The sequence below is a fragment of the Camellia sinensis genome, chromosome 8, assembly GCF_055761805.1.
Source record: "Camellia sinensis isolate YWXY chromosome 8, ASM5576180v1, whole genome shotgun sequence".
In the NCBI taxonomy this organism is placed as follows: Eukaryota; Viridiplantae; Streptophyta; class Magnoliopsida; order Ericales; family Theaceae; genus Camellia; species Camellia sinensis.
Window position 1 is genome coordinate 174,519,891 of NC_138968.1, and position 14,404 is coordinate 174,534,294.

The 14,404-nt window shown below is 37.3% G+C and overlaps 1 pseudogene across 1 annotated transcript in view; it reads right to left on the bottom strand.

Annotated features, from left to right (window-relative positions):
- The window catches only part of LOC114280922 (putative LRR receptor-like serine/threonine-protein kinase At1g29720), a 51,389-nt pseudogene that overhangs the window by 11,445 nt on the left and 25,540 nt on the right, over nucleotides 1–14,404 (bottom strand). The window contains exons 8-13 of the transcript XR_014339224.1: nucleotides 14,239–14,310; nucleotides 14,091–14,162; nucleotides 13,893–13,967; nucleotides 13,729–13,800; nucleotides 13,019–13,090; nucleotides 5,792–5,860 (exon numbers count right to left, since the gene is read on the bottom strand). The product of XR_014339224.1 is annotated as a putative LRR receptor-like serine/threonine-protein kinase At1g29720 (transcript). The remainder of the gene's footprint in view (nucleotides 1–5,791; nucleotides 5,861–13,018; nucleotides 13,091–13,728; nucleotides 13,801–13,892; nucleotides 13,968–14,090; nucleotides 14,163–14,238; nucleotides 14,311–14,404) is intronic.

Genomic DNA, 14,404 nt, shown 5'->3' on the forward strand with positions numbered 1-14,404 from the left:
AATTAAATTGGTTTGGATTATTTGTTCATCCAAACAGGGCCCTTCCCGGTTTCAATGGCATGAAAAATTTGATCATGCAATGCTTACTAATGGGTTTAAGATAAACGGAGTGAATGACATCAACCTTTCTGCTGTGGTGTCTGAGGCTAACTTGGTTGGAAATCCCAAAGAGTGGTGGGTTGACACTGGAGCAACTCGTCACATATGTGCGGACAAGAAGATGTTCACTACCTACAATGAGGCTGCAAATGGTGAACAACTTTTCATGGGAAATTCTTCTACTTCTGCTGTGGCTGGACAAGGGAAAGTAATCTTGAAGATGACATCAGGGAAAGAACTAACCCTCAACAACGTACTACATGTACCTGACATCCGGAAGAATTTAGTTTCTGGGTCTTTGTTAAGTAAAAATGGTTTTAGGCTTGTATTTGAGTCTGATAAGTTTGTATTAACAAAGAGTGGTATGTATGTTGGTAAGGGATACATGAGTGATGGTCTCTTTAAGTTAAATGTAATGACGGTTGTACCGAAAGTTGCTATGAATAAGAATAACACATCTTTTGTTTATATTCTTGAGTCAAATTTATGGCATGGTAGATTAGGACATGTGAATTTTGATGCTTTGCGTAGATTAATTGGTTTAGATTATATACCAAAGTTTGAAATTAATCCTAATCATAAATGTGAAATTTGTGTAGAAGCGAAACTAACTAAGGCTCCATTTAAATCGGTTGAAAGAAAAACCGAACCTCTAGAATTAATTCACACTGATGTATGTGATTTAAAGTTTATTCAAACTAGAGGTGGCAAAAAGTATTTCATAACATTTATCGATGATTGCACAAGATATTGTTATGTTTATTTACTTAGAAGTAAAGATGAAGCCTTAGAAATGTTTAAACTCTACAAAACAGAAGTTGAAAATCAACTTGGTAAAACCATTAAAATGGTTAGAAGTGATAGGGGTGGTGAATATAATGCACCATTAAATGAATTTTGTGCACAACATGGCATTATTCACCAAACTACAGCCCCTTATTCTCCACAGCAAAATGGAATTGCTGAAAGGAAGAATAGAACTCTAAAAGAAATGATGAATGCCATGTTACTAAGTTCAGGCTTACCACAGAACTTGTGGGGGGAATCAATATTGTCTGCTAATTATGTTCTTAATAGAATACCCCACAAGAAAACCAAAAGCATTCCTTATGAATTGTGGAAAGGTCGACCACCTTCCTACAAATACTTAAAAGTGTGGGGGTGTTTGGCAAAAGTTGAAGTACCTGTTCCTAAAAAGACTAAAATTGGACCAAAAACAGTAGATTGTGTGTTTATTGGTTATGCTCAGAATAGTAGTGCATATCGGTTTCTGACTTATAAATCAGATATACCTGATATAAATGTGAACACTATTATAGAGTCAAGGAATGCTGTGTTTTTTGAACATGTCTTTCCTTACAAGAAAGGACAGGAATTAAGTTCACAGAAAAGAACTTATGATTGTACACAAAGTCAAGAGACTAATGACAATCAAACACAAGAGACTAATAATAGTCTCGACCAACAGGATTTAACTAATGATGAACCAAGACGAAGTAAAAGAGCGAGAACATCAAAATCCTTTGGTCCAGATTTTCTGACATACTTGTTAGAAAATGAACCTCAAAGCTTTAAGGCAGCAATGACAGGTCCTGAAGCACCTTTGTGGAAAGAGGCTGTTAATAATGAAATTGAATCCATTATGCAAAATCATACTTGGGAATTGGTGGATCTTCCACCAGGTTCTAAACCTCTTGGATATAAATGGATATTCAAGAGAAAAATGAAAGCAGATGGTTCAATTGATAAGTATAAAGCAAGACTTGTTGTTAAAGGTTACAGACAAAAAGAAGGTCTGGACTATTTTGACACATATTCCCCTGTGACAAGAATAACATCCATTCGCATGCTTATTGCTATAGCAGCGTTGTTTAATTTAGAAATACATCAAATGGATGTTAAGACAGCTTTCTTAAACGGTGATCTAAATGAAGAGATCTATATGGAACAACCCGAAGGGTTTGTAGTATCAGGGCAAGAAAAGAAAGTTTGTCGACTTGTAAAATCCCTTTATGGATTAAAACAAGCACCTAAGCAATGGCATGAAAAATTTGATCATGCAATGCTTACTAATGGGTTTAAGATAAACGAATGTGACAAATGCGTCTATGTTAAAAACACTGACCAAGGATATGTCATAGTTTGTCTTTATGTGGATGACATACTTATCATTGGAAGCAGTCAAAACATGATCAAATCAACTAAGCAGATGCTTAACAAAAGATTTGATATGAAAGATATGGGGGTCGCAGATGTTATATTAGGAATGAAAATTACTAAAACATCTGACGGATATGCATTATCTCAATCTCATTATATTGAGAAAATTCTTGATAAATTTATCAAGGATGATTTGAATTTAGCTAGAACACCTGTAGACATCAGTCTTTATTTATCAAAAAATAAAGGTGATGCAGTGTCTCAGTTAAAATACTCCCAAATCATTGGAAGCCTAATGTACCTAATGAATTGTACTCGTCCTGATATAGCTTATGCTATCAGTAAATTGAGTAGGTACACTAGTAACCCTGGAGAAGACCATTGGAAAGCGATCATTCGAGTTCTTAGATATCTAAGATTTACTCGTGATCATGGTTTGAACTTTACTCGATATCCAGCAGTACTCGAAGGCTATTGTGATGCCAATTGGATATCGGATACTAAAGATTCAAAATCCACTAGTGGATATGTCTTTACTCTAGGAAGCGCTGCTGTTTCTTGGAAGTCCACGAAACAAACTTGCATCGCACGATCCACAATGGAATCCGAGTTCATTGCTTTAGACAAAGCAGGTGAAGAAGCAGAATGGCTTCGTCACTTCTTAGAAGACATTCCAATGTGGCCAAAACCTGTGCCAGCTATTTGCATTCATTGTGATAGTCAATCTGCAATAGGCAGGGCACAGAATCACATGTATAACGGTAAGTCACGACATATACGTCGTCGACATAATACCGTAAGGCAATTGTTGTCAAACGGAATAATCTCAATAGATTATATCAAATCTAAAGAGAATATTGCAGATCCGTTAACAAAAGGTTTGACAAAAGAGCTAGTGTATAGTTCATCGAAGGGGATGGGATTAAAGCCTATTACATAAGAGTCGTCATAATGGTAACCCTACTTATATGACTGGAGATCCCAAGAACTAAGTTCAAAGGGACAACTAAGTTATGTATGGCTCGCCAGAAATCACCAAGGGATTTAATATTCCTACTCATTCCTATGGTGAGAGTGATATCTGCAACATATGTTGTCTGCAGGGGTATAAGGATAAACTTTGCTTTTAATGATTACTTATATCTTGATTAAGGCATAAAATCAAGACGAGTATAAAGAGATACTCACAATAAGAATCACCTATATGAGTGTTGAACTGGGGCCGGTTCTATGAGAATGCAAAGGCTAAATTCTCTAGAAACACTTATGAAAACCAGGCGCGTTCAAGGCCAAAATGAACACAACAGTGAGAACCACGATGTGTTAGAAGATATTTTGTGTGAAATCTATTGTCTTGGCTTACACAAACGGCTGAACAATTCAAGGCATCGCGTCCATTGGTTAGCCAGTAAGTCCGATAGGTTATCACTAGGGAAGGTTCAAAGCCGAAAACTACCTATCCTGATGCAAGATATTTTCGACTTATACTCTTTCGTTAAAGTCTGCATTTTGCATTTCCATTGTCATCAAATTCCATTCATGTGGGGGATTGTTGGAATGGTTATAAAATTCTGGATAAAACCAGAATTTTTTCCTAAGTTCGGTCTATTTTTTAGGTGGGCCCCGAGTGTCGATTTACTCGGGTCAAAGTGGTAACGCGTTCTATGCCGCGTTGTGATTCACGTGGTATATTTGGTTGCTCAAAACCATTACCAAGTGAATGGGAAATTGAAGCCAAAGTGTGCTCCATGGAAATGGAGTTTTGGTGGAAATTCCTTAAGGTTGTAAATTGGCTTGTCCCACATTGATTTGGTGGGAGGTTTTGAAAGGGTTTATAAGGCTTAGGGTGAGATACTTGGGGTGTGCCCCAAGGGGTACCCAAGTGTTTTAGAGGGAGAGGTTATGGGCAAAATGGGCTAGACCCATTGGACCCAAAAAATCACCACACACGCGCGCGCGCCGCCGCCGCCGTCCGTCCGGTCAGTCGGGCGGGCTGGGCCTGGGCTTGGGCGCGGGTGCGTGGTGTGTGGTTGGGTTGGGCTTCTAATCTTTTTGGGCCAAAAACATTTGAATTTAATTTTATTTTTTATTAAAATAAAATTCATAATTCAAATTAAATTGGTTTGGATTATTTGTTCATCCAAACAGGGCCCTTCCCGGTTTCAAACAGAAATAAACTGTTTTGGAATTAGTGCACACCCAAACAGGGCCCTTCCCGGTTTCAAACAGAAATAAACTGTTTTGGAATTAATGCACACCCAAACAGGGCCCTTCCCGTTTTACTATCTGTTTGAATTGATTCAAATCTGTTTGAATTCAAAACCCAACAGGTATGATACCTGTTCAATTCAAAACCAAGAGCTACATACCTGTTTAATTCAAAATGAAGAGCCACCTTCACATCTATAAATAGGACCACCCTCATTTGATGTTTGCATTCAGAAATTTCGTATTTCACTTCTGTTTTCTATTCTTCATCTTGCTGCATTTTATTTCCGAAAGAAAGAGTGTAAACACTTAGTGTGTTCGTAAGGCAAACAGTTAGTAGTGCTGCTATTGTTTGTGGTAGATCATTTTATCCTGGGAGATAGACGTCCGAATTCTGAAAGCACCGTGGAGAGGACGAATCTGTCTTAAGGAGACAGTGTTAAACACTGGACTTGATCAGAAAAATAATTCGAAAAAATTAAATCAAGTAAGTTATTTAATTACTTTCAGTGTTGTTTTTATTTGTTTATTTATTCAGATTTTAATTTTGTTTTTGTAACAAAATAAAATCTGTTTTGTTTTTTATTTATTTATTTTTATTTCGAGTTTGATTTTTGTAATCAAACATATTCTCTCCTTTTCTCTATTTCTTTTATTCTTGTTGTTGTTTTGTACACAACAGAATTAAATCCTTTTAAATACAGTGAAGATTGTCCAACAGCTGCTGCTTCAATTTAAACATATAAATTAGCATAACAGCCCCAACTTAAAAGAGTATATTAACCATCTATGCATTTCAACATTTATGTGCCTTTTTTGGGGGGATAAATAATCATTTATTTGGTCCAATATGCTATTGGAAGTTGGAAGTAGGTTTTCAAGCAAAATAGAAAACTGTTGTTTGCCCAAGGATTAAGAAATGAACTATAGCAAGAAAACTGCCCTTTTAACATTGAGATGGCCGACCTTGGAAGTCAAATTGTTAATGGATGATCAAATTCTAAGTTAAGGGGCATTGGAAGTCAACTTGTTAAATGGGGCACTCGCATAATATCTGCACTCTTTTTCCTTTTTTTCTTCACGGTAGTGTCATCAGATTATCAATTCCAAGAATGCATAGTATTAATGAATGACCACAATTACAGTTACTTAGTAGTAACTGCATTGAACCACAATGTGAGGTATGGATTAAAATAAAGCCCACAAGGACAACAAGCAATGACTAAAAGCAAGGTAGATTAATGATTTACTGTATGATCAACAAGATTAGACAACTTTACATAACATTGACACTTTTATTAAGCGCTTTAGAAGAGAAACTTACACTTTGAGGTTCAGCCCACGCAGCATCCAGTCAGGCACAGGTCCATTCAGCAAGTTACCAATTAAATAACTAAACAAACGCGATATCATGAATTAGTCTAGTCATGTAGATTTCAGCAACAAGAGCATCAGTATTGTGACAACAGCCATCAATCTCACAAAGTTTTGGGATGGCACAAATTCTGAGGTTTTCAAAAGTGATCACACGACATTTGCACCCTCAAACATTACAAAATTGAATTTAAATCCCTAAAACAATACAAAATTGAATTTAAACCCAAATTTGACATTTGAAGTGGAAACCTGTTAGAATATTATGTCAGAATATTACGTTATGATTTGATTTGATTTTAGCTATAATTTCCTTATTGTGGACTTTCCTTATTTGTGCCTTAAGACTTCCATTGTGAGTTACATGTTAGGGTGATTATTCAGTACTCCCGGAGTATGGACACGTGGTGCTCCATTATCGTGGCGCTCCGGGAGTATTGAATAATTTCCCTACATGTTATTAATATAAAAAGGGATGATTGTCACATCATTTCCAAAGTTTGTTCTTCTCTCAAACAAACATGGTATCAGAGCCAAAACTCTAGCCCACCCCTCTTTTCTTATTCTTCTCTTCTGTCGGCATCACCCACCTATCCAGCAACACTATCGGCAGTCCCTTTTTTTCATCTAGCAGTCCTGTTGGCACTTATAGGCTATCACCCAACCATCGCATAGGCCATTCCAGGCCTGAGTCTTGTCCGATAGCCTTTATAGGCTTTGTCAGCTACTTCTAGGCTTGGTCCAACCACCAACCAGTCCACTGCTTCTGTTTCAGACTCTCTGTTAATTAGATAAGTGCATCAAGTCCATCCATGCACTAATTGAACCCTCAGGACTTCATTCACTTCATTGCTATAGTTTTTTTCTTTTGATTGGGACTCGTAGCCTTCTGTTTTGATTTAAGTTTTAATTCCCCCAAACTTTTGTTATTTTTGGATCACTTTATGGCCCTATTACTCAGCTTTAACTGATTGTATTGCTTCCTCTATGGTTTGTGGTTGATTATTTGTGTTGTGACTCCGTTTTTTTCCTCTTCCAGTAGTAGTGATTATTGCAGGTTGTTTGGATAGTAGTAAATTGAGATGGCTGAAAATACTAGTGAATCCCCATTAGTTCCCAAGCACCTAAAGGGGAGAGTCCTATTATAACCACTACTTTCGAGAACCTCAATCCTAGCCTTAAAATCAACACCTTTCTGTTTAATGGCCAAAATTATCTTGCTTGGTCACAGTGTCTGACACTTTTTCTAAAGAGTATGGGAAAGATGGGATATGCTAATAGGAGAGTTCAAGCACCAGATATTACTGATCCTGGCTATGATCAATGGGAGATTACCAACTCTTTGATCATGGGGTGGCTCATTCATTCCATGGTCCCTAAGATTAGTAAAGGTTACTTATCCATAAAAACTGCCCAAGATGTTTAGGAGGCAGTAGTTGGTACATATTCTCAGAAGGGGAATTTTTCTCAGTCATTTGAGTTGCGCTGGTCTATTGAGCGCTCAATGCAGGGGGAGCAGACAGTTCTTTAGTATTATACATTTCTAACTAATGGTTAGAAACGCCTAGATCATCTCTTGGATTATAAGTTTGTATGCACAGTTAACTCAGTTACTTATCGGACGTTTCTTGCACAGAAGAGGGTCTTCAAATTCCTAGAAGGCCTTAATGTGGAGTTTGATATGGTCCGGAGTCATGTTCTTGGCATAGATGTTCTTCCATCACTTCGGGAGGCCTTTGTTTATGTCCAGAATGAGGAGAGTCGTTGTTCTGCTATGTTACCACTGGCTTCTACAGACCGTTCAACATTACTTTTTGCTCCCTCTCGGAATGGAGCTGGTTTGTCACTTCCTTTTTCTCATCCTTCATGGAAGGATAATCTGTTCTGTGATTACTGCTGCCAGCCATGGCATACCTGTGAGACTTGTTGGAAGCTTCAAGTTACTCCATCAGGGGTTTAGGGGATCACTTTAGTCATAGAGGTGACCGTTCTAGTTAGTCGAAAAGACGTGGGTCTCACTCTCGTGCTCATCAGTCCAATACTGTAGAGACACATGGTTTAGCTCCAGTTATACAGACTTCTGATCGAGGCTCTAGTATGTCCTCTTCTAAGTTTGAGGATGCTCTGCGCAATTTGCTTGATTGCCAGTATCCTGTTCTTTCAGGTGCATCTTCTTCTTCTTCTTAGTTTGCCCATTCAAGTAACTTAGCCTCATCTTCCAGTGTTTTTCTATCCCATAAGGCCTTGCCATGGATTATTGATTCTGGTGCCTCAGATCATATATTTGGGTCTTTTGATCTCTTCTCAGACTATACACCAGCCTCTGGTCTGGATAAAGCTAGGATTGCTAATGATATTATTTCTTCTATCTCTAGGAAAGGTTTAATTCGTGACACCCCTTCTCTACCTTTGTCTTCTGTTTTACATGTTCCTAATTTTTCTGTTAACCTATTGTCATTGAGTCGTCTTACTCGGGATCTGCATTGTAGTGTAACTTTTTCCCTGATTCTTGTCTTTTTTAGGACCTTATCACGAAGAAGACAATTGGTAGTGGTAGAATAGAAAATGGTCTCTATATCCTAGATCAGACTGACAAGTTGGCTCATCATTCCATCCAGTCTCTATCTACCAAGGAAGATTTATGGCTGGGGCATCGGCGTCTAAGACATCTATCTTTTTTATTACTTAGGCATTTATTTCCTTACGTTTTTTTTTATCAAAAATAAAGTTTCTGAGTTTCATTGTGAGTCATGCCAACTTGACAAATAACACCGAGCTTCTTTTGCTCTTGGTAATAATAAAAGTTCAGTTCTTTTTTCTTTAATTCATTTGGATGTTTGGGGTCCCTCGCGTGTGATGTCAATGAAGGGTCATCGATGATTTGTTACCTTTATAGATGACTGCTATCGTACTACTTAGGTGTACCTCATGAAAGAAAAAGTGAGGTTTTTGTTTGTGTTTCAAAACTTCCATAAAATGATTAGTACCCAATTTGGGGCGGTTGTCAAGGTGTTACATTCTGATAATGAGGGTGAGTACATTGATTCTAGGTTGGCGAAATATTTTTCCACTTATGGCATTATCCATCAAACATTTTGCACTGACATCCCTCAATAGAATGGGGTTGCCGAGCGCAATAATCGTCATCTCCTTGATATGACCCGTTGTATGTGTTTTTCTGTGGGTATACCTCGGGCCTCTTGGGGGCGAGGTCATTCTCACTACTGCCTATCTCATTAACCGTCTTCCTACACAAGGGTTACAAAATAGGGCACCTCTTCAAATTCTCTTAGGTTCTGAGTCTCTGTTTTCCATTCCTTCAAAAACTTTTAGTTGTGTATGTTTTGTTCAGAATCATTCTTCTTCTCGGGGTAAGTTGAATCCTCGTTCTCTTAAGTGTGTGTTCTTGGGTTACTCTCCTACTCAAAAGGGGTACAAATGTTATCATCCTCCCTCTCGTAAATGGTTTGTGTCCATGGATGTCTCATTCTTTGAGTCTCAATCCTACTTCTTGTCCGGTTCCGTGTCCCAGTCATCTTTTCAGGGGAGTCTTGGAGTGAAAAGAGTCTTGTTGCTCCTATTGTTCCTGGCCCAGTACAGCCACTAGTGGTACCTATTACTAGCAATACAGAATTCGATGTTGCCAAGAACAGAGAATGGCAAGTCTATGTTAGGGATAAAGAAAGATAGGAAGTTACTTGGATACAAGAGACCATTTCTGATCAATCACTGTCGTCTCCTCCTTTTGATGAAGGTCCAAGTAACCTTGAAACTCTTGATATTGCTACCTCTAAGTCTGAGCCTACTGATCTTGATAAACCTATTGCCAAGAGAAAAGGTGTGAGATCTTGTACTCATCATCCTATTTCTAACGTTGTGTCTTATTCTCATTTGTCCTCTTCATATAAAGCCTTTGTGTCAAAAATTTCCTCTGTTAGTACACCTAATCATTTTCACAATGCTCTTACTATTCCTGAGTGGAAATTGACCATGGTGGAGGAAATAAAAGCACTTCATAAGAATGGCACTTGGGATTTAACTGAGTTACCTAGGGGTAAATGAATAGTGGGATGCAAATGGATATACACAGTGAAACACAAGGCGGATGATTCAATTAAACAGTATAAGGCTAGACTTGTGGCAAAGGGCTTTACTCAGATCTATGGGGTGGACTACCAAGAGACATTTGCTCCAGTTGCAAAAATGAATTCAGTCAGAGTGCTTTTTTCTCGTGTAGCTAATCTAAATTGGCCACTTCACCAATTTGATGTGGAGAATGGTTTTCTTCATGGTGACCTGGAAGAAGAGGTGTATATGGATATTCTACCTGTGTCGACTACGAAAAACCTTATATGGTCTTAAACAGTCTCCTACGACCTGGTTTGAAAGGTTCATTCAAGCAATGCTGAAATATGACTTCAAACAGAGTCAGGCTGATCATACTCTGTTTGTTAAGCATTCCTCACACAAAGAAAATTTCTCTGTTGAAAAGGTAAGACTTGGTAAGACCATTGCTCTTATTATATATGTGGACGACATAGTGCTAACTGGAGACGATAAAGAGGAAATTTCTCTGTTGAAAAGATATTTGGCAAGTGGGCTTGAAATCAAAGACTTGGGAAACCAAGGATGGAATTTTCATCCCACAAAGAAAATATGTGCTTGACCTTTTGAAGGAAACATGGATGCTTGGATGTAAGGCCTGTGATACTCCACTAGAACCTAATCAGAAACTTGGTAATGATAAAGGGGAAGCAGCTATGGATATGGGGAGTTATCACAGACTAGTGGGTAAGCTCATTTACTTATCTCACTCTCGTCTTGATATTGCTATTGCTGTCAGTGTGGTTATCCAGTTTATGCATGCTCCTCATGAAATTCACTTAGCGACTGTTATAAGAATTCTGAGGTACTTGAAATCTTCACCTAGAAAAAGGTTTTTATTTTTCCAAACTTGATCACCTCTGTGTAGAAGCCTATACAGATGCTGATTAGGCAGGGTCAATAACTGATAGGAGATCTACATCAGAGTATTATACCTTTGTGGAAGGCAATCTTGTTACTTAGAGAAATAAGAAACAGAATGTGGTGACTAGGTTGGGTGCAGAGGCTGAGTTTAGAGCTATGGCACAAGGTGTGTGTGAGCTCTTGTGGATCAAACTGTTGTTGAGGGATCTGGGGATTGGCCAGACAAACCCCATGCAGCTATATTATGATTGATTAAGACTGAATTGTAAAACACTGAGGCTGTTAATTATGATCTCTTAACTTTACTTGCTTTTCAAACTATACATTTTATGTTTGTTTAATGTCAATCAAGTTTGTACACAGTGGGAGCATAAAATGAGCAAAAATGCAAAGAAAATTGCTTCCAGCACGTGCGGTCTTTACCTCACAGCCAAACAGGGCCCCAGCTTTCCCGCAGATGCGAAACCCCCGCCGTACATGCGGTGACATTTTTTGCACGTGCAGTCGTACCTTGAAAAACATGTTCAATGTTTTAAACCTGTTGAAAAGAAGAGGAGGTATAAAAAGACAAAAAAATAGGTTGGGTTGATACTTTTCCAAGGAAAATAAAGGCTTGGGTTTTGAAGAGAAAGATATTTGAAGTGTGAAGGATGTCTCCCATTGTGGCTTCTACTCCATCTATCTCTTCTCATTCCTCCATGAGTGGCTAGGCTTATATTTCTAGGGTTTTGATGAAATCCTGACCAAGTAAATAGGGATTTCTTTTTGGTTTTCTCTTGTGTAATGGTCTGAACAATTGTATGGTCCTTAAGAAGTTTCAAATATATTTTTTCAGTATTCTCTTCAAGTATTCTACTTTCTGTGATTGTTGAATGCTTTTCATACAATAGTTTTCTCTATTTTCATATTCAAGGTATGAGACGAGCCATACTACGAGGGATGAACCATTTTGCTACCGTAGTTTAGAGCGAACGATTCGTACCACTTGAGATGGTTCGTGCCTAGACATTGAACGTGATAATTTTCTTGATCAATGCTTTGAACTTGTAGTTGTGAAATATTATTTCATTCGAACCAGAACATAATTGACTTTTAAATTGAAACCTTATTTACGTAACTAGTGATGGATTCATTATCCTAGATTTTTCCCAAAATCAATACTTCATCATTACTTTTAATTAATTTTTTAATCGCTTTGCTTAATTTAGTTCTCATTAGATTATGAACCAATCATCTTCAATCAATATTAATTTAGGAATTTAACAATTAAATTAGTTTAATTTCACAATTGTCCTTGTGGATTGATACATGGACTTGCCATTATTCTAAGGAATTTAGCACAGTTTAGTGTTTAATTTTGGTGTGTGAAACAACCCATCAATGATAATAAGGTTGCCATCAACATAGCTCACAATCCTGTTTAACATGACAAGACAAAGCATGCTGAGATTGATCGCCACTTCATCAAGGAGAAACTCACTAGCGGCATGATATGTACTTCTTTTGTGAAGTCCAACGAACAACTTGCAGACATCCTCACCAAAGGGGTGGGGAGTAAAATATTTCATGATATTCTAAGCAAGCTGGGAATGAGAGACATTTACACACTAGCTTGAGAGAAAGTGTTAGAATATTACGTTATGATTTGATTTGATTTAGTTATAATTTCCTTATTATGGACTTTCCTTATTTGTGCCTTAAGACTTCCAATTTAAGCTACATGTTATTAATATAAAAGGGGATGATTGTCACATCATTCCCTAAGTTTGTTCTTCTCTCAAACAAGCAAACCCTACTTATTGGCTCATAGAAATCAAACCATTACTCGTATTCTTGTCTTGCGAGAGAGGAAGACATTCAATTAAAGAAAATAGAGTAAAGAAAGGTCCATGGTTATCAGCTAACTCCTTTTAATTTGACCTTTTCAGGTCTAATTTCCAAAGGAAGAACGTAATCCTCAACTTACATAACTCATGCGAAGGAACTATCCTCATTTTCCATAAAAAAATAAGCTCGAACAAAGCCTAATTTTAGTCTCATGTAGTCCAAGACTAGAGAGTTAATCTGACATGCAAGAAGATTCAAGTTGACAAATTTCAAGCCAATCTGTTCAAGGTCATTGGTTAATGAATTTAATTTTGGTGGCTATAGAGAATTAGCATCCAAAACTGGCACAAGGAAACCAAAAACAAGAATTAAGAGTCCATACATGGAAATTGAAGCGCTTGGATTAACGAAGTTGTTTGGAATTACTCCACTTAGTTTGTTAAAGCTGAGGTCTCTGCAAGAGATCATAAAGAAAAAGATATTAAATGGCTTTTGAAAAGAATTTTATTTCAGTAAAATGGAAACTCTGAAACAGATAATCACTACAATGAACTGAAATTTTCAACCCAACAGGATTAATTGAAGATCTTTGCAACATAATAGAGTCTTTTGGCAGAACAACACGTTCTCAATTGATCAATGGCATGCCTTTATCTTTGAATTGATTTATCAAACATTTGTCCATGGTACTATGAACCATTGTCTATACAGGTTTCTTTTCTACATTATCTGGTTTGTCATAATTCTAAATTTTATAAAATGGTTCAACATTTGAAGTTATCATCACATTAACACTAGTAGTTGCACATAAACACATGCTAATTGAGGTTCCTCGAATCATTAGATATCTAATCTACAGAGTAAAAAACTTTTGTTGTTTCACTGCTATATAAAGTTTAATAAATTACATACGAACACAAAATAGGTAATTCATAAGACATTTAATGATATTAAATTATTTCAGATCAAACCAGTAACGGCCCAAAAAACTCTTTCAAGAGAACTTACAACTACTACTACACATGCCAATATGGGGGGGGGGGGGGGGGGGGGGGCGGGGGGGGGGGGGGGAAGGAATAAAAATATACTAACAAAATTGTTAAATTGATCATTGTCCCAAGATACTCTGGTAAGCTTCCAATAATGTTGCAACTTGTCAACATCCTGCAATGCGATCAAGCATACATGATTTCAAGTCACCAGGAGGCCATTTGAAAATTCTTTTTAACGCAGTGATATAGAAGCATCCAACTTACAGTGTCCGCAGGTATCTCATGTTACTAAGGGGTGGAAAAGTAGATACTTTAGTTCCATTCAAGTCACTAATTCTTCTGCATATTGTATTTCAACCAAAAACAATATAATCAAACATTGGCTACCAAGAAAATTACTAATCAAACACCAATGCACACAATATGGATAAAAGTTTAGGGAGTAAAAGATTTCTCACTGACAATTCATTCACATTTGTCAAAACAGCAATGCCAGAAGGAATTGGACCATCCAAACCACTAGCCTGGATATATCTGTCATTACCATATGTTTATTTAAACAAGTTGTTGAATGAAAAACAAGTGACATCAAAACACATCAAGGCCTCACAAATTTCGAAGATGTATCCAGTTTTGGACGAAATTGGGTATGCTTCCTGTAAAGAGGTTGTCCCCGATCCGACTGCATTGTGGTAAACAATAATTGAACAACAGATTTCAAAATATAAACATTAAACTCCCACAAAAAAGAACAAACAGAACTTATAGAAACTCAC